At 45.7% G+C, this 21,145-nt stretch overlaps 1 protein-coding gene across 1 annotated transcript in view; it reads right to left on the bottom strand.

The window, feature by feature from the left end:
* Positions 1–19,446, bottom strand: part of CAPN11 (calpain 11) — a 71,072-nt gene extending 51,626 nt beyond the window's left edge. The window contains exon 1 of the mRNA XM_077485423.1: positions 19,226–19,446. The gene's annotated coding sequence lies outside the window, so the exon portion shown is untranslated. The remainder of the gene's footprint in view (positions 1–19,225) is intronic.
* Between the last annotated feature and the right edge of the window lie 1,699 nt (positions 19,447–21,145).

Raw genomic sequence — 21,145 nt, 5'->3', positions numbered from 1 at the left:
GGGAGATCGCCGTTCTGCCTCTCTCGGCAACGGTTGTGAATTCACACACTTGCCCGTGACCTAATAGAGCCGTCTGCGCACCATAAAACTATATTTTTATTTGTGCATCAAAATTTCTCCTGGATCTGCTCCTGCACACCTGGAAGTTTTAGGTGGCCTCGACCCTTTGTTGCGTTTCCAGCTTCTCCTGCTGCATTCATTATTGTCATAAAATAAAATACTAATCCAGAACGGACAGCTAAGCTTCATGCATGCGATTTATTGCATAGTTACATTGGTCAAGCTTGCCATTGCAGCCCTGGCTCCTCACCTCATCCATCAGAGACCACTCCGATTCATTGAGATAAATTCAATGCATTCTGTGAATGGTGCCCATTCCAAATGAGCGATCCCTTTGCGTTACTAGCACAGGAGAGCGACTACTATACAGTGATTCTCCACATCCACATACTTACATTGACATCCATGCAATACAAATTGTACCTGCAGTTTCAGCTTTTATGATGTACAGGAGAACAATCTTTTTAATGTGCCGTATAGTACCCAACCTGTATATAGAGAATGATCCCCCTTATGGTACAGTATAGTCCCCCTGTATGTATAGCGAGAATGATCCCCTTACTGTACAGCATAGTCCTCCCTTGCCTGATATAGAGAACGATTTACTTACTGTACAGGTATAGTCCCCTGGCCTGTGTATAGAGCATGATCCCCTTACTGTACGGTATAGGTCCTCCTGTAAATAGAGATGATCCCTAACTGTACAGTAAAGACTCCCTCTTGTATATAGAAGAATGATCCTATAATATAATACTGATCCCCTTACTGTATGATATAGCCCCCCTCCTATTTATAATGATCCCCTTACTGTACAGAATATATCCCCTTATTGTACATTATAGTCCCCTGTATATAGTGATTGATCCCTGTATTGTACGTTATAGTCCCCTCTCCAATGATCCCCTTATTGTACAGTATGGTACCCACTCCTGTATATAGAGAATGATCCCTTTACCTGTATGGTATAGTCCCACCTCTATATAGAGTATGATCTCTTACTGTACAGTATAGTCCTCCCTTCTGTATATACTGATCCCCATTATTGTACAGTAAAGTCCCCCTCCTGTATATAGTGACTGATGCCCATGTTGTACAGTATAGTCCCCCCTCCAATATAGTGATTGATTCCCATGTTGTACAGTATAGTCCCCCCTCATATATAGGTGACTGATCCCCATGTTGTACAGTATAGTCCCCCCCTCCTATATATAGTGACTGATCCCCATGTTGTACAGTATAGTCTCCCTCCTATATATAGAGGCTGATCCCCGTACTGTATGGTATAGTCCCCCCAAGGCCTATATATAGAGACTGATCCCCCTTACTGTACATTACAGTGCCCCCTCCTGTATTAGGAAACTGATCCCCTTACTGTACAGTATAGTCCCCCTCCTGTATATAGAGACTGATCCCCTTACTGTACAGTATAGTCCCCACGGGCCTATATAGATCTTTCGTGACGTTCTCTCTCACTCACCGGAGGATATTTGGCTCTTTTCAGTTGTCTTGTGCTGTAGCAGAGAAGCTCTGGGAATGTATTCTGCAGCTTATCTCTCCTCTGCAGGACGGGCCGGAGCTCCCATCATCTAGTGCAATACTTTACACATTTGTCATGTGACTACAAGGGACACCACTGTTGTCACCGACCTATAACAACCGCCTGATGACGTGCGAGGAATAGCCCCCGTTGTCAATGGCATTTCACGCAGAGGGGTCCTAGCAGAGGCGACTAGTGAATAGCCCGGCTGGTGATGAAGGAGCTCCCATACATATCTGGGGGCACAGGACTTCCTCTCAAGTAGGTGCCAGCACCTGTCATTATACAAACTACAACAAATATTACAGAAAAGTGCAGAAATTATTTCTGTTTCAGAAAATCCAGCAGTTCAACAGACCGAGAGGTAATTTGAAGAGTTTATGCCTCAATTAATAATAATAATAATAATAATAATAATTATTATTATACAGGATTTATATAGTGCCAACAGTTTGCACAGCACTTTACAAATGAAGGTAGACATTACAGTTACATTACAATTTGGAACAAGAGGAATCAGGGGGCCCTGCTCATAAGAGCTTACAATCTAAAAAGGAAGGGTCAATTGATACAAAAAGGTAATAGCTGTGGGGATGAGCTGATGGAAAAAGTAAAACCGTGTATTAGTTAGAAGCAGGAGAGGCTTCTTTAACCACTTCAGCCCCGGAGGATTTACCCCCCTTCCTGACCAGAGCACTTTTTGTGATTCGGCACTGCGTCGCTTTAACTGACATTGTGCTGTTGTACCCAAACAAAACTGGACGTCCTTTTTTTGCCACAAATAGAGCTTTTTGGTGGTATTTGATCACCTCTGCGGTTTTTATTTTTTGCGCTATAAAAAAAAAAAAAAAAAAAAAAAAAAAAGCAACAATTTTGAAAAAAAAAGAATAAAAAAAAAAAAGATAGATACAAAAATATTTATTATACCATCATTTTTTTCAGTTTTAGGCCGATATGTAGTATTCTACATTTTTTTTTTTTTTTTACCAAAATAAATCGCAATAAGCGTATATTGATTGGTTTGCGCAAAAGTTATAGCTCTACAAAATAGGGGATAGATTTATAGCATTTTTATTACTATTATTTATTTTTATTTGATCCTTTTACTAGTAATGGCGATCTGCGATTTTTAATCAGGACTGCAACTGACACATCGGACTATTCTGACCCATTTTTGGGACCATTGTCATTAATACAGCGATCAATGCTATAAAAATGCATTGATAAATGTCACTGGCAGGGAAGGGGTTAACACTAGGAGGCGATCAAGGGGTTAACTGTGTTCCCTAGCGTGTGTTCTAACTGAAGGGGGGAGGAGACTCTGTAGGGGAGATGACAGATCGCTGTTGATACTCTGTATGAACAGATGATCTGTCACTTCTCCCTCACAGAACCGGGATCTCTGTCTTTACAAAGCTCTTGCGTGTTACGAGTGATCACAGGAGCCAGGCGGTCATCGACTCCGGGGGGCGAGTGCACGCCCCTAGCGTAGGGTTGCCACATCATCCCTTTAATCCAGGACACATATGAATTACACAGGTTCTGAGGCTGATTTAAAGCAGATAAGGCACCAAATTAATTATCACTTTAATCAGCCACAGAACCTGTGTAATTCAGGTGTGTCCCGGATTAAAAGGATGATGTGGCAACCCATACCCTTGTGTCCACCTTGAGGAGCGACGTAACATGACTGTGATTTTGCTGCCCGTGCCCCTCTGCCGTGGCATAACTCGCGGCGGCTGGTCGGCAAGCGATTAAGAGAAGGGTTTTCAGGGATCGTCTAAGATGGATAGATTAGGGGGACAGTTGGAAAGATTGGGATAGGGAGTTCCAAAGGATGGGAGAAGCTCTGGAGAAATCCTGGAGGCGAGCATGGGAGGAGGTGACAAGGGAGCTAGAGAGCAGGAGGTCTTGGGATGACCGAAGAGAGCGGCTTGGTTGGTATTTTGGGACTAGGTCAGTGATGTAGCTGGGGGCAGAGTTATGGATGGCTTTGCAAATTGTTAGTACTTTGAATTTTATTCGTTGGGAGAGTTGAAGCCAGTGCAGGGATGAAAGAGGTGGAGGACACTGAATGGCTGGTAAGGTGGATGAGTCTGGCAGCGACATTCATTATGGACTGAAGGGGGATAGTCTATGTAAAGGGAACCCAATGAGGAGGGAGTTGCAGTATTTGAATGAGAGAGATGACCAGGGAGTGAATTAGAAGCTTGGTGGTGTCATTGACTTAAACCAAAAAAAAAAAAAAAAAAAAACATGGGAATTTGAGGTCACTAGACCTCGGGACTTTTTAGGCGTTTGATTGGGTATTTAACACATTTATGACAAAAGCATCACCATAAATTACATATTGCAATTTTATTACAAAATTTTACAAAAAGACAATACAAAAAAAAAACGTATTCTTGTTACACTTCCAAAAACTTTACACATAAATTGTTTTTGGTTTAAGTCGTTAAATTGGGATGTGGCGTTTTTTTTATCTTTGGCTTTCTCTCTCTCTTTCTTGCTTTTGGTGGTGTCATTAGTTAAAAAGGGGCGTATTCTGGAGATGTTGCGGAGGTGGCATGATTTGGGCAGGGATTGAATGTGGGCCTGAAAGGACAGTTTAGAGTCTAATGTTACCCCTTGCCCTCTGGCATGTGGGAATGGACCGATAGATGTGCCATTGATCTTGACAGAAGTCGGGGGAAGGAAATATTAAAGCGGTTGTATAGCCGCGGAAGTTTTTTTTTTTTTTTCTTCCTGACCTGCAAAGGAAAAGGCATAATGAGCTAGTATGCACCGCATACTAGTTCATTATGAAATACTTACCTTAGAACGAGGCCCCATCATCTGTCCCGATCCACGCCGAGGGAGCTGACATGTTCCCTCTGCGTTTCTTCCGGGTATCGCGGCTCTGGCGCTGCGAGTGGCCAGGGCTGCGATATCGTCACTTCCAAGCATGTGCGCGGGAGATTTCTTCCCGGCAGGGTCCGGCGTCTGCCGGGCTTTCAGCCGAGAATCCCCTTGTGCGCATGCGCCGCTGCATTCAGTGGCGCATGGCGAGGGGAATATCTCCTAAACCATACAAGTTTAGGAGATTTTTTTTTTTTTTTACCTACAAGTAAGCCTTATTATAGACTTTCCTGTAAGTAAAAGTCTAAAAATTGACTATACAACCACTTTAAGAGCTCGGTTTTACATAGATGAAGTTTGAGGAAGTGGTGCGACATCCAGGCTGATATGTCTGTTAGTAGATCAGTGATGCGTGAGGAGATTGATGGGCAAAGAGATAGATTTGGGTGTCATCGGCTTATAAATGGTAGTGGAAGCCAATGGGACACTATCAGCTGACCCAGGGAGGACGTGTAGATCGAGAATAGTAGAGGTCCAAGGACAGAACCTTGGGGGACCCAAATGGTAAGAGGAGTTGGAGAAGAGGAAGTGGAGTTGTAAGTGACACTGAAGGTGCGATGAGATAGGCAAGATTCGAACCAACGAAGAGTACAGCCATGGAGACCAAGCAAATTGAGTTTTTTTGAGGAGGAGGGGGGCGGTCAACTGTATCAAAGGCAGAGGAAAGGTCCCAGAGTAAGAGTATGGAATAATGACCATTGGTTTTGGCTGTTAGCAAGTCGTTTGTGAGTTTTAGGAGGGCAGTTTCTGTGGAGTGCTGTGGGCGAAATCCAGACTGAAGGGGGATCAAGAAGGTTGTTCTCAATGAGGTGGTCGCTCAGTCGGTTGTAGACTAAACGCTCAAGGAGTTTGGAGGCAAAAGGGAGTAAAGAGATGGGTCTTAGGTTGTCAAGATTGGTGGGGTCTAGTGAGGCCTTTTTTGGTATAGGAGCGACTAGCGCATGTTTTAGAGGGTTGGGCATATAAATGGTAGTGGAAGCCATGGGAGGCTATCAGCTGACCCGGGGACGATGTGTAGATCGAGAATAGTAGAGTTCAAGGACAGAACCTTGGGGGACTCCAACGGTAAGAGGTGTTGAAGAGGAGGAAGTAGAATTAGGATATTTTTAGGAAAGGAGTGGGTACCATCATCCATATTACATAGAAAAAGGAGCCTGGGGCCACCTCAGATGTGCCCCTGGCAAGGGAAAGGTAGGTTTGGACTATCTCGGTACCTCAAGGGCTTAAACAAGATACATTTTTAATGAAAAATAATAAAAACAGTATGGTAGAAAGTACAAAAATATTAGTAAATCAATTTTTACAACCGTATACAATGCTTGAATATTTGGTAGAGAAAACGGTAGTTGACCCCCAATGTTGATATGGGGTATGGAATATGATGCGTCTTGGCAGCTGTCCTCTACTAGTTTCGCAGCAGAAGCTGCTTATTCAGGAGGAGCCAATGATAAACATCTAGGAAAGTCCCAGCGTTAAGGCAGAAAAGATAGAAGCACCCGAAGGTAATTCCCCCCCATGGGAGACGCCTCGGAATAGCTGGGTTCTAGTGTGTCTATGTATCCGATATAGCAACCCGGAGACAAGGGACTCGGTGGGAGTTCATCTGCTTGCTTTTAAGAGGATATTGTCAGGTAATTGTTCATTGAGGAATGTTGACTTATAGTTCTTTCTATAGGATAGATCTCAGCAGGAGCACCCCTCCCGTTCAGTGCCTCAGAATCTGTGTCCCCAGGGGGACCTACCTTTCCCTTGCCAGGGGCACATCTGAGGTGGCCCCAGGCTCCTTTTTTCAGGGAACTAAGAGGTGATGTCACCTCTCTTCCTGTTCTGGTGACAGCTGTAAGCATTTTCATTTCTGAGACCCCCAGGACCAGAGAGGGTGAACCTCCCCAGTGGTGACCAAGACTGCACTACAAACCTGACAGGGGGGTCTAATCCCTCACTGTTCCAAGTACAAGTTCAAAAAAAAAAAAAAAAAGTGCAAGCTCCACTTTTAATATTTTCAGCCTTAAAGAGGAACTGCAGTCTGCTCACAAAAAATTGTAATAAAAACATCTTTGCCATTCTGAAGCTTCCTTCAAACCACTTTGCATATTATATTTTATATATACTGTACTTGCCAAATACATACTTCCCAAAATTTTGAGATGGGAATGAGGGACACCTACTAGCAAATGTATGTAGGCATAGGACACGCCCCCGTCACACCCCCTTAAAAGGAGAATTTACTTAAAAAAAAAAAAAAAAGTTAATTAAAACCACAAGGGCTTTTTTTTACCACTAATATATTCTTTTATATTGGCTTTTGGAGTTTACAAATGCAGCAATTTAGAAATTGGATGAAAGGTTTAGCGCTGGGAAACACTTTTTGAAAGATAAAACATGCATTTTATATACAACTATATAGATCAGAGCAAATTGAGGGACAGATGAGGAGGAAAGAGGGACAGAGGGACATTGCTCCACATCAGGGACAGTTGGGAGCTATGCAAATATGCTGCAGAAATCTCCCTCCACTGAATCTGTCAGCAGCCATTTTAACCTTTTCTAAGAAAGAAAAGGTTAGGAGCCCCATTCGGGGGGGGGGGGGGGCAGCTTGGTGAAATATCAGGGGTCTAAATAGATAGAGAAAAACTATGCAAAAAAAAAAACAAAAAAACACACCAGCAGAGAGCTGAAGTTACACTGCGAGGAGAGCTCTGAGAGCTGATTGGAGGGAAGGGACACACCTCCCCTTTCACACAGCACACAGGAACAGAGCGGAGGCTGTCATTCAGCTGGAAGTCCCTCCCCTGTCACCATTTCTCTCTTGGTGTCAGAAAAAACATGTCAGAAGTGATTCATGCAGATAGAGGAAGGAGGCAGCAGACAGAAATGATGCTTAAGCCCCATACACACTATCAGATTATCTGCTGAGTTTTTCCCTTCAGATTTACCAAAACCATATAATATGAGGACAAACCTTAGGAGTTTCAATGTGTATGCAATCAGGCAGGCCCTTCTACTACATGGTTTTGGTAAATCTGAAGGAAAAACTCAGCAGATAATCTGATAGTCTGTATGGGGCTTAAGTGTTCTGGAATGAGACAAGTACACACTATAGAGGGATGTGCTTTGTTCATATTCCATGTCTGAGGTTTACAAACACTTTAAACCCTTTCCGACCAGCCGCCATCATAATACTGGAGGCAGGTCAGATCGTCCCCGCAAATCGCCGTACCGGTATGGCTGGCCCTTTAAGAGGGGCATGCGCGCCCCCCTTCACGCCGATTGTTCCAGAGAGCCAGAACGGGGATCTGTCAATGTAAACAAACAGATTCCCGTTCTGTCAGGGAAGTAGAGAGAGCTGCTGTTCTTAGTAATCAGGAACAGCAATGTATTTCTATTCCTTGTCAGTCGTCGCCCCCCCCCCCCCCCCCTCCTCCAATTAAAAACCATCTCCCTAGGGAACACTTAACCCCTTAATCACCCCCTAGTGTTAACCCATTCCCTGCCAGTGTCATTTATACAGTAATCAGTGCATTTTTATTCTGATCACTGTATAAATGTCACTGGTCCCCAAAAAAAAAAAAAAAAGTGTCGGATCTGTCCGCCACAATGTCACATTCCCGCTAAAAATCGATTACTGGCATTACTAGTAAAAAATAAAAATGCCATAAATCTATCCCCTATTTTGTAGATGCTATAACTTTTGCGCAAACCAATCAACATACGCTTATTGGGATTTTTGTTTTACCAAAAATATGTAGAAGAATACATATTGGTCTAAACTGATGAAGACATTTTTATTTTTTTTTTACTTTTTGGAATATTTATTATAGCAAAAAAAATGTTTTTTTCTTACTGTACTTTTTTTGTTTACCGCAGAATTATTTGTGTGAAAAATAATTTTTTTTTTTTTTTTTTTTTTTACAAAAATTAACGCCTCAATCCTGGGCGCAACGTTGCACAACCGCGCAATTGTCAGTCAAAGCGATGCAGTGCTGTAATCGCAAAAAATAAAAATAAAAATGGCCTGGTCATAAATCCTTAAGTGGTTAAGGTTCGACATATTGGGTATCTATTTACTCCATACAATTTCCTTCATCTTTTGATTAGGGATATATTGCCTTTGTGTGCAATAAAATGAACTGTAATGTATTTTTATACTGAACATTTGCGTTTAATAAACTGTCCAAAAAAATAAATAAAAAAAATTATATATAAATTTCTTCTTTTGAACACATTAAAATAATCATTTTAGGCCTGAAGATTAATTAAACCCACCAAAATGAAATATATATATATAAAAAAAGGCAGTGCTGGCAGTAAAGGGTTGAGGGACAATATTTCAGCATGCATTGTGCATTGTCCAAAATAATTGGGCAGCCTGATGAATTCCCATTCAAAAAACAAAGAGGAACCCCGGGGACATCAGTGGCAGTCCTCCAATGTTGAGCAGTAGAGTCACTGGACCGATTACAAAACAAACATCCCACATGTGGATCCTGAATTGAGACCTTAGAATTAGAGGTCGGCTGATATTTGGCATTTTTTAATTAATCGGCATCGGCTGATTGTGCTGATAAAAAGGCCGATTATATGTTCAGCGACTTCTGTAATAGAAGTCAATGTAAGTTGCCTGAAGTTTATCAGTGAAGAGACTTTCCTCCTCTCTGGGCAGTCTGCCAAGAAAAGATCAAAGAGATACAATGTTTCTTCTTCAATGGACTGAAGCCCTGTGTAGGGTTCTCAGTTTAACCATTTAAAGACTATATCTTTTCTGACACTTGTTGCTTACAAGTAAAAATCCTGTATTTTCGGACAGAAAAATCACAGAGATATATTTTAATTTAATATATATATATATATATATATATATATACACACACACACACACACACACACACATCTATATCTATATCCATCTTTTTAGCAGAAACCCTAGGGAATAAAATAGCAGTTGTTGCAATATTTTACGTGACGCGGTATTTGCGCAGAGGTCTCTCAAACACAATTTAAAAAAAAAAAAAAATACACCGATTTAAAAAAAAAAAAACACAGTAAAGTTAGCTCTTTTTTTTTTCATCCAAAAGTTTTGAGTACCTGTTTTTGTGTATTTAATATATAGTTGTTTTTTTTTTAATCTAAATTATACATACAAGTGAACTGATTGGAGGTTTGTTTTGTTTAATAAATGTTTAAGGCCCCTTTCACACATGCGGACGTTATGTCCGTATTTCATCCATCCGTTTGCGGATGAAATACGGACATACATGCATCCCTATGGGACAGCGGGTGTCTGCGGATGAACATCCGCAGACACCCGCTATCGTCCGCCTCCGCAATTGTGCGATTCTGCAGATGGAGGAAAATCCTATTTTTCTATCCGTCTGCAGAGCGGATCGGATGAACACGGACAGACGGTCCGTGTACATACGATCCCCCATAGAGGAGAATGGAGAGCCGACAGGGCGGTCCCTGCACAGTGTGCCGGGACCGCCCTGTTATCCGCCGGCTCAGCGGGGACAACGGAGCGATCCCCGCTGAGCAAGCGGATCATTACTGATCTATCCCGTGTGAAAGGGGCCTAAAATTTTTTTCTGTATCACTTATTACTGAAGGCTGTTTTCACACTGGAGCGGGCAGGCGCTGACGGTAAAACGCTGCTAGTTTTAGCGGCACTTTACCGTCATTTTAGCGGCGCTATTCGGCTGCTAGCGGGGCACTTATAACCCAGCTAGTGGCCCAAGGAAGGGGTTAAATGCGCTTGTGAATTGCTGCTGCCAAATCGCATTTCAATGGGCAGGAGTGGTGGAGGAGAGGTTTACACCGCTCCAAAGATGTTGCTTGCAGGACTTTTTCCATAACAGGAACTCAGTTCCCGTTAGCAGCCGCGTCCTGCAAGACTTTGAAGTATGTGAGTTGTGTGGCAGATGCTACACCAGCAGCCACCGGCACAGCTCGCAATAGTAAGTGCCGCACACCTGACCATTCAGGCATTGCCAGTAGGGGGCCCCACGACAGCTTCCGCTTCGATCTACCTGTCAATCACAGCTAGCCGACGGGTAGATCAGGTCCCTGCTGCTAGGAGATTGTATTTAGTCAGACCTCTCGTGATGCGCTCCTCCCTGCCGGCCCCTCCTGATTTTCTGTCTCCTCAACATAGGGTGGGCTCGGGGCACAGAGAATGCGAACCGAGCCCACCCAGGTGTGTGGCAATAGCGAATGAAGGAACATTTGCTAATGTAACACAGATCCTCCTCCCGGCCAATCAGGAAGTGGGGCTTGAGCCCTGTCATCTGATTAGCTGAAAGGACAGGCAATCCTATTGGATGCCTAGGAGGAGGAGAGGAGAAGCACGGCGTAAGCAAGGGAGGACGCAGGACCTGATCTAGGTGAAGCTCCTTGCTTCCACCGTGCATCTCCTCCCCTCCTCCTAGGCATCCAATAGGATTGCCTGTCCTCTCAGCCAATTGAGTGACGGGTTTCAAATCCAGCTTCCTGATTGGTCAGGAGGAGGATCAGTTTTTTATGGGGCTCTGCGATATTCTGATTGGGGGGGGGGGGGGTCTGTTATTAAGAGGAACTCTGTGGTGATGAGAAAATCTCATATATAGGGTGGAGACTGATATAACAGAGGACCTCTAATGTAAAAGGGGCCCCAGGGACCCTGGCATCAAGGGGGGGGGCCCCGGGGTCCCTGGGTGTCATGCTGAGGCTTTGGCTTGATGCCGTCTGGAGTTGCTGACCCAGAACAAGTATAGAGATCAGCAATCCTGACCATGGTGGCCTCAGGCTTTCCTTGTGAGAGAAATATGGAGTCTACCGTTGCTGAAATTGACTGCCAGGCAGCTGACATTCTGATCCTATGGATTCATTACTGACTGAGTCACAACTGATGTGCAACAAGTACACCAATCAGGAATTCTGATTTCAGTCTCACTCCACTTGCTGCATGTTTCGTTCAGCTACCCCTTGGACTGCATTGGGTACTATGGGAAGGATATATCTCACTTCCCTACATCAGGTTTTAACTTTGAAATCTTCTGATTGGCCAAAACGAGTTCCCTGATCATCATACACTGGAGGATCTTCAGTCCCAGCTTTGATTGCATGCAGTCTGGATGCAGCTACAAATGTCCGGGGCAATACAGGAAGCCATGTCTACACATGTGCCACCCACATAGGGATGTGGTTACATGACTGTCACGCCATAAGCTCTGCCAGTGTACAGAGTCACCAGCATGTCACCAGAGATGCAAAGATCCATGGGGTGCTGGTGACACACCTTTGTATTCCAATCCCCTCTATTGTACCCCAACACCCCCCTCTGCCCCTCTATTGTACCCCAACACCCCCCTCTGCCCCTCTATTGTACCCCAACACCCCCCTCTGCCCCTCTATTGTACCCCAACACCCCCCTCTACTGTTCTCCAATACCCCCTCTGCCCCTCTATTGGATCACAATTACCCCTCTGTCCTAATACATTCCAAATTACTATCCAATATGCTCAAACCCACCCACATTCAATATGCCCTTTATCCCTGTACTGTACCCCAATCCCCTTTTGTGTCTCTATTATACCCCAGACCCACCTTACCAAAACACCCCATTCCTGCTACTGTCCCAATACCTCTTCTGTGCCTTCATTTTACCCCAATCTCCCCCCCCTTATTCATTATACCTCAAGCCCCTCTCTGTCCCTCTACTACACCCCAACCCCCCCCCCTCCTCCTCTGTCCCTCTACTACACCCCAACCCCCCCCCCTCCTCCTCTGTCCCTCTACTACACCCCAACCCCCCCCCCTCCTCCTCTGTCCCTCTACTACACCCCAACCCCCCCCTCCTCCTCTGTCCCTCTACTACACCCCAACCCCCCCCCCCCTCCTCCTCTGTCCCTCTACTACACCCCAACCCCCCCCCCCCTCCTCCTCTGTCCCTCTACTACACCCCAACACCCCTCCTCTCTCTACTACACCCCAACATCCCCCCTCTCTCTACTACACCCCAACACCCCCCCTCTCTCTACTACACCCCAATCCCCCCCTCTGTCCCTCCAATATAAACCAGGCTCCCTTCAATTATACCCCAATCCCCATTCTGTCCCTGAAATGACTACAGCCAGTTAGTTATGACCTGCAGTTACCAGTGTGAACAGAATGCAGGCTGGATGAATCTCGGTATCTGTCGGACACATGAAGGTGAGGATGGGGCCTTCCATTTACACTGCAGTTAAAGCAGAAAACGTTGCACAGTCAGTTCCCTTTAGAGGTGTGCAGGTGCGGGAGGGGCCCGTCTTGATGTGAATCTATACTACAATACTTACTCTACCTCACCGGTACATTGGACCTCTAGCCACCCCGGACGCCAAGAGAACTCTTAAAGTGGTTGTAAACACTTACAAACCACTTTGACCTACAGGTAAGCCTAGATTAAGGCTTACCTGTAGGTCCAAGAAATATCTCCTAAACCCACACAGTTTAGGAGATATTTACTAAAAGACAGTCACAGCTGTCTACGGTGCATGTGCTGTAGACAGCGGCGTGCAGGTGCACTGAGCGGGTCGCTGTCAATGGCGATATGCCGCGAGTAGTGGCTCGCATGCGCGGGAGTGAGGTCATCGCGGCTTCATCGAATGACAGCGGCGGAGCAGTGAGACCCACCAAGAAGATGGATGCGCCGGACTACAGGGGACAGCGGTGACTTTGCTGGCTCCTGTGTCAGGTAAGTGACACATAATGGGCTACTATGTGATGCGATGCACAGTAGTCCATTATGCTTTACCTTTGCAGGGAATGAAAGAGGAAGTAAACTCATCAGGGTTTACTTCCTCTTTAAGATACTGATTTATTTTTGTCTTTTCTTAGCCCTCCTCATATGTTCTTATCTTCAACTTATAGGAAGCTGGTAGACATACCTGGAATGCGATAAATACCATGGTCAAGTGAATTTCTGCTTAAAATATACTTGTTTTAGTTCCACTGCCTCGCTGTACAACTTCGAATCTTGACTTTTATGACTTGTACTGTAATATACTTCTGTTACTTATACCTCTGTTATTATGAAAACCTAACAAAATATTTGAAAGAAAAAAAAAAAAAAAAACAGAAAACGTCTCCTCCGCTGTCAGCTCACATTGCTGCCATTCCATAGAGAAATCACCACAACTGGCCAGCAATCACCGCGCCAACCGCACAGAACATACCACCTAGGAGGAGATCACTGTACAATGAGCCGGGAACATGGCAGAGTAATCTGCTGTAATAAATTCCCAATATGTGATCTTGTTCTGTATATATGGACTCTTCACAGAATAAGAACAGATACCGAGAATTACACCCAACATACAGGACAAGAGAAGTGGTACTGTGCAGAGTCCATACATACAGAATAAGAACAGATACTGAGAATTACACCCGACATACAGGACAAGAGAAGTGGTACTGTGCAGAGTCCATACATACAGAATAAGAACAGATACTGAGAATTACACCCGGCATACAGGACAAGAGAAGTGGTACTGTGCAGAGTCCATACATACAGAATAAGAACAGATACTGAGAATTACACCCGGCATACAGGACAAGAGAAGTGGTACTGTGCAGAGTCCATACATACAGAATAAGAACAGATACTGAGAATTACACCCGGCATACAGGACAAGAGAAGTGGTACTGTGCAGAGTCCATACATACAGAATAAGAACAGATACCGAGAATTACACCCAGCATACAGGACCAGAGAAGTAGTACTGTGCAGAGTCCATACATATAGAATAAGAACAGATACCGAGAATTACACCCGGCATACAGGACAAGAGAAGTAGTACTGTGCAGAGTCCATACATATAGAATAAGAGCAGATACCGAGAATTACACCCGGGATACAGGACAAGAGAAGTGGTACTGTGCAGAGTCCATGTCTGCGGTCTCTCTCTAGCACTCACCTCTACTTTCATTCATCTGATAAAACCCTCATATATATGATTGTCATGTCACTCATTTCTTCTTATCAGGATATCTGGAGCCACAAGTACATATAAAACATGCAGAGAAAAGCCGATAACAATCCATTCAGTGAAAGGCGGAGATTGTAAACCTACAAAAGCCGTATTATCCGTCCAGCAGGTATAAGCGATGTGTTATAAGTCATATCTGGACCAGCGCAGTCTTCTTAGTACAGAAAACATACTTCCCAACTTTCTGATATGGGAATGAGGGACACCTATCAGCAAAAGTATGCAGGCATAGGACACACCCCTTGCCACGCCCCCTTAAAGGAGAACTGTACAAAAAAAATACAAGATTGGTTAAACCCAAAGTGCTTTTTTTTTTTCTTTTTTTCCCCCCTTTTTATTTTTTACTACTATTCCTTTATAACTGCTTTTTAAATTTACAAATGCAGCAATTTATAAATCGGATGAAAGGTTTAACTCTTTGAAAGATAAAAAGTGCATTTTATATACAACTATATAGATCAGACCAAAATGAGGGACAAATGAGGACAGAGGGACATTTCTCCAAATCAGCAGTGGGCGGAGTCATGCAAATCACGTTGAATACACATCCAGAGCCGCTGCTCTATAATGCAAATATACCCCATTATAGAGCCAAAGTACACACAGCTGTTTGGCCATCATCAGTGCAATGCATGGAAACCATGGCTTCTATAGACTGGGACTTGGAGCTCAACAAGCAGGGCTGCGGATAAGGGGGTACCACCGGTCCTCCTGTAGGGGGCCCGGACAGCAGGGAGAATCAAACGCGGGCAGGAGGGGGGGTGGGGTGGGGTGGGGGCTCAATTACAGAAACCATGCCCTGTGCAGCAGTTGAAATCCAGCCTCTCCCCCTCTTGTCGACTTTTAGGTGCTGCAGCGGGAGAGACACAGGGAATCATTTTTGTAATTGCCCCCCCCCCCTTCCATACAAATCCCCCTCCCTTTCCTGCCCACATCTGGTGCCCCGCCCCCCCACTGCCAGCTTACCTCTCTCCCACCTGTTGCCGCAGTTACACAGGGAGATGTTCAGGATAGAGAGCAGGGGAAGGGCTGGTCCTTTCCTTCAGTGAATGAACACAGTGAATGATCAGTACCGATCACTCAATGTGTTCATTTATAATGGAAATATAGTAAACTATGTGCTGCGGCTGCAAAGAAAGTAATTGAAAGTTCCTTTCAATGTCTCAAAAGGTGAGATGTGAGGGGTCTGTAGAAGAAGAGCGAGTGGTATCGGAGGCAATGCGGGACACAGCTCAGCTGAGCGGGACTGCGGGACTTAAGTTAGAATCCGGGGCTGTCCCGCAGAATCCGGGGCTGTTGGGAGGTATGGTTTAGACCACAGATATTTCACTGAATCGATCAGCTCCCACCAATGGCCACATTTTGGTATTTTTCCTACTTTTATGATTTTTTTTCCCTTTTTGTTTTATGAATAACATTCGATATTCAGGAAATATAGCCTGAGAACATGTAATTTATTATTCACACGTTTATTAAGATGAACGCCCAATGCATATCATTTGTAAGTACACCTCCAATTATGAGTTAGAATTGTTTCCAGCAGACAGACACACGCCCTCCACCCTCCTGCCCAGTACAACTTCCCAAACAGTAAGTGGGCGGATAACGGCATTCCGCATCCACCAACCGGTTTGTATTTTAGTAATGAGAGTTACCCTTGTGTGGTCTGGGACTGTATGTGGTCTGGGACCAATGCTCGGGTCATCCACAAAAAGTGTCAGCTCCTGTGTACAACTTCCCTCACCAACACACCATCCAATCAGAGAGCAGCTCACACAAAAAAAGTATTATCTTACAATTACATTATTTAAAAAAAAAAAAAAAAAAAAACAACAACAACTGGTGAAGTGAAGATGGGGGATGGGGATTTTCCAGCTCAGCAGGTCTTTAGAAGAAATCTGCCCCGAGGCCAACATGGCGGCTGCAACTTCTGTATCTGAAAGTGTTAATTGCTCGGCTCCCAGTCTGACTCTTATTACCAAATACCAACCAGCCTCGCCCTCACCATCCCGAATGCTGGCTAGCTGCTGAAAATGCATGTTGCCTGGCTACTGATCTCACCCCTCTGCAATGAATGCAATACATGGCAGATCATCACCTTCCGAGAGGAGGGAACTTGATTTGGCATCATCCATACAAAACCTGCAGCAATGATTTCATCAAGTGATGTTCTGTCTTCTCTCCCTCGAGAATATACAGATATACCCCACGTCTGAGAGCGGCCCACATGTCCCCCCTCCCCCATATACACCCCATGTCTGAGAGCGCCCCACATGTCCCCCACCTCCCCCATATACACCCGTGTCTGAAAGCGGCCCACATGTCCCCCCCCCCCTCCATATACACCCCATGTCTGAGAGCATCCCACATGTCCCCCCCCTCCCCCGTATACACCCCATGTCTGAGAGCATCCCACATGTCCCCCCCTCCCCCGTATACACCCCATGTCTGAGAGCATCCCACATGTCCCCCCCTCCCCCGTATACACCCCATATCTGAGAGCATCCCACATGTCCCCCCCCTCCCCCGTATACACCCCATGTCTGAGAGCATCCCACATGTCCCCCCCCTCCCCCGTATACACCCCATGTCTGAGAGCATCCCACATGTCCCCCCCCTCCCCCGTATACACCCCATGTCTGAGAGCATCCCACATGTCCCCCCCCTCCCCCGTATACACCCCATGTCTGAGAGCATCCCACATGTCCCCCCCCTCCCCCGTATACACCCCATGTCTGAGAGCATCCCAAATGTCCCCCCCTCCCCCGTATACACCCTATGTCTGAGAGCGGCCCACATGTCCCCCCCCCTCCCCCGTATACACCCCCATGTCTGAGAGCGGCCCACATGTCCCCCCCTCCCCCGTATACACCCCATGTCTAAGAGCGGCCCACATGTCCCCCCTCCCCCATATACACCCCATGTCTAAGAGCGGCCCACATGTCCCCCCCCTCCCCCGTATACACCCCCCGTGTCTGAGAGCGGCCCACATGTCCCCCCCTCCCCCGTATACACCCCCCGTGTCTGAGAGCGGCCCACATGTCCCCCCCTCCCCCGTATACACCCTATGTCTGAGAGCGGCCCACATGTCCCCCCCTCCCCCGTATACGCCCCATGTCTGAGAGCGGCCCACATGTCCCCCCCCTCCCCCGTATACACCCTATGTCTGAGAGCGGCCCACATGTCCCCCTCCTCCCCCATATACACCCCCCCATGTCTGAGAGCGGCCCACATGTCCCCCCCCCCCCAGGGTTGCCACCTTTTCTTCAAGTCAAACCCAAACACTTTGGCAGCGCACAGCAATTTTTTTTTTTTTTTTATAGTATAACCTATACATATATTTTGCAATTAAATAACATTTCTAATCATATGAAGTTAATCACAAGAATCCCCCTTTACATCAGAGTCCACAGAGCTCCCTCCTTACACTGTAAGGGGGGACTCTGCAGACTCTGATGTAAGGGAGAACTCTGGGGACTCTGACATAAGGGGTGCTCTGGGAACCCTGATTTAAGAGGCATCACTGAGTACTCTGATGCACGGTGAGGACACCGTGGTCTCTGGTGTAGAGGGGAAGTCTGATGTAAGGGATGCTCTGAGAACCCTGATATACTCAGGCAGGAGAGAGAAGGAGCGAGACTTCAGTCACAGACAGGGATGGATGGTGAGCTCACTCAACCCTTGACAGTCAGCACCTCTCATCCAGATGTATCTGAGGCTGGACTTCAAATTTCCTACCCTACTTCCCTTTTCAGTGATGGGAACTGGAGTGTGGGCAGACATGGGGGGGGGGGGGGGGGAGAGGAAGAGGTGCAGGTTGAGCCCTCTCTCGTCTGTATGTGGGGGGATTGTTAGTATTGGCTTTGGGCAGTGTGAAAGAGAGTAACAGACACTCAGCTTAGACAACTGCAGCCAGCAACCCTGCTGGGAGGCCATAGTCCAGTCTTAATAATGTGTCCGGGTTTCAAGCAGTTTGAAACCCGGACACATGATTCCAAACCCGAACTGTCCGGATGAATCCCGGACAGGTGGAAATCCTAACATCCCCCACCCATATACACATCATGTCTGAGAGCGGCCCACATACACCCTCATGTCTGAGGACAGCTCATAAACACCCCACATGCGGGAACAGTATATATATATATATATATATATATATATATATATATATATATATATACACACACATACACATACACACACACACACACACACCCCCCAAATATACCCCACATCTGAGGAGTACCCAAACAGAGAACCAGCTGTGTGTATATATGTATATATTTCTTTTATACACACACACACATATACACCCCATGTCAGAGCACACCCCATGCATCCAGCACATCTCTCTATCCCAGCACTGCGGATGTGCAGTGTATATACACAGTATAACACCCCCACCCCTCAGGAGAAAAGTTTGTATCATTTCATCTCTCTGCGGAAGTTCTTTCCACCTCCTGGGTCTCTGCCAGCACACCGGGGCTTTCTGAGTAACCGTCAACACCCAATTCTATAAAAGGGTTAATAATACACCCTGACAGCACCCCTCCTCCCCTTTAATCAATGTCAGCTGGAGGGGCCCCTGCAGGGCCTGGCCGGAAGAAGGTGGGTGTGGGGGGCCCAGAGCCAGGCAGAGAAGAGTTAATGGCTCACCCCACCATTCTGTAAACCCTACAGGGGTGACCCCAATCTGGGCGTGGCTGGAAGAGACAGAGATACTCACATTACGTGGAGTCCTGATTGCTGCCTCGCCCTCCACCCGACGTCTGCACCTCCGACCCGGATCTGAGCGGACGCTGTTTCCTCACACACGGATCTAGAATTGTATATATGTGTATGTGTATATATATATATATATGTGTGTGTATATAGAGAGCCTGAGCAGGGAGGGAGAGGATTTCCCGGCAGCAGAGAGGCGGCTGATACTACAAACACCCCTCCCTGACTGCAGCCTGACAGGGGGCGGAGCCACCACCAGAGCCACGCCTCAATTAAAGAGACAGCAGCCCCTCCAGCCTGTCCTCATTATGTCTGCAGTGTCCTGACTGCTCACCCTTTAAATCCGAGAAAAACATTGTAACTGGTGTGACAGTGCGGGATGATACATTGTATAGTGCGGGATGATACATTGTAGAGTGCGGGATGATACATTGTATAGTGCGGGATGATACATTGTATAGTGCGGGATGATACATTGTAGAGTGCGGGATGATACATTGTATAGTATGAGAGTGCGGGATGATACATTGTAGAGTGCGGGATGATACATTGTAGAGTGCGGGATGATACATTGTAGAGTGCGAGATGATACATTGTAGAGTGCGGGATGATACATTGTAGAGTGCGGGATGATACATTGTAGAGTGCGAGATGATACATTGTAGAGTGCGGGATGATACATTGTAGAGTGCGGGATGATACATTGTAGAGTGCGGGATGATACATTGTAGAGTGCGGGATGATACATTGTAGAGTGCGAGATGATACATTGTAGAGTGTGGGATGATACATTGTAGAGTGTGGGATGATACATTGTAGAGTGTGGGATGATACATTGTATAGTATGAGAGTGCGGGATGATACATTGTAGAGTGTGGGATGATACATTGTATAGTATGAGAGTGCGGGATGATACATTGTATAGTATGAGAGTGCGGGATGATTCATTGTAGAGTGCAGGATGATACATTGTAGAGTGCGGGGTGATACATTGTAGAGTGCGGGATGATACATTGTAGAGTGCGGGATGATACATTGTAGAGTGCGGGATGATACATTGTAGAGTGCGGGATGATACATTGTATAGTGCGGGATGATACATTGTAGAGTGCGGGGTGATACATTGTAGAGTGCGGGATGATACATTGTAGAGTGCGGGATGATACATTGTAGAGTGCGGGATGATACATTGTAGAGTGCGGGATGATACATTGTAGAGTGCAGGATGATACATTGTAGAGTGCAGGATGATACATTGTATAGTGCGGGATGATACATTGTATAGTATGAGAGTACGGGATGATACATTGTATAGTATGAGAGTACGGGATGATACATTGTATAGTGCGGGATGATACATTGTAGAGTGTGGGATGATACATTGTATAGTGCGGGATGATACATTGTAGAGTGCGGGATGATTCATTGTAGAGTGCAGGATGATACATTGTATAGTGCGGGATGATACATTGTATAGTATGAGAGTGCGGGATGATACATTGTAGAGTGCGGGATGATACATTGTATAGTATGAGAGTGCGGGATGATACATTGTAGAGTGCGGGATGATACATTGTAGAGTGCGGGGTGATACATTGTATAGTATGAGAGTACGGGATGATACATTGTAGAGTGCAGGATGATACATTGTATAGTGCGGGGTGATACATTGTAGAGTGCGGGATGATACATTGTATAGTATGAGAGTGCGGGATGATACATTGTAGAGTGCGGGATGATACATTGTATAATGTGATAGTGCGGGGTGATACATTGTATAGTGCGGGATGATACATTGTAGAGTGCGAGGTGATACATTGTAGAGTGCGGGATGATACATTGTATAGTGCGGGATGATACATTGTAGAGTGCGGGGTGATACATTGTAGAGTGCGGGGTGATACATTGTAGAGTGCGGGATGAT

The sequence above is a fragment of the Lithobates pipiens genome, unplaced genomic scaffold, assembly GCF_037356315.1.
Source record: "Lithobates pipiens isolate NorthernLeopardFrog02 unplaced genomic scaffold, aLitPip1_a1.2 Scaffold_18, whole genome shotgun sequence".
NCBI lineage: Eukaryota > Metazoa > Chordata > Amphibia > Anura > Ranidae > Lithobates > Lithobates pipiens.
The sequence above is the reverse complement of the archived record's forward strand: the minus strand, read 5'-3'. Positions and strand labels throughout refer to the sequence as shown.